This window comes from Odontomachus brunneus, unplaced genomic scaffold (genome assembly GCF_010583005.1).
Source record: "Odontomachus brunneus isolate Ranch 3 - 2012 unplaced genomic scaffold, Obru_v1 Obru_scaffold_002, whole genome shotgun sequence".
Taxonomy (NCBI): Eukaryota; Metazoa; Arthropoda; class Insecta; order Hymenoptera; family Formicidae; genus Odontomachus; species Odontomachus brunneus.
The window spans coordinates 5,143,323-5,143,594 of record NW_022639452.1 but is presented as its reverse complement, the minus strand read 5'-3'; positions in this window follow the sequence as shown (position 1 = coordinate 5,143,594).

Here is a 272-nt window from a genome sequence, read left to right as displayed (position 1 = left end):
ATAAACTGATTATTGATATGCATATGTTCCTCAATAAATGGTATATTTTTATAGTAAAATAAAAATTCACGTACTTTTAATATATATCTTGTAACGAGCCGTTCGCGAAACTAATAGAAATAGAAATAGAACGAGAACCGGATAACGATAATCAAACGACTCGTCACGAAACCGAACGCGACAAACCGATGTAAACATCACCGACCGACCGCAAAGATCACAACATAATAGCATGTTAAAAGAAGTATAAAAGACCGCACGAAAAGCTCAGC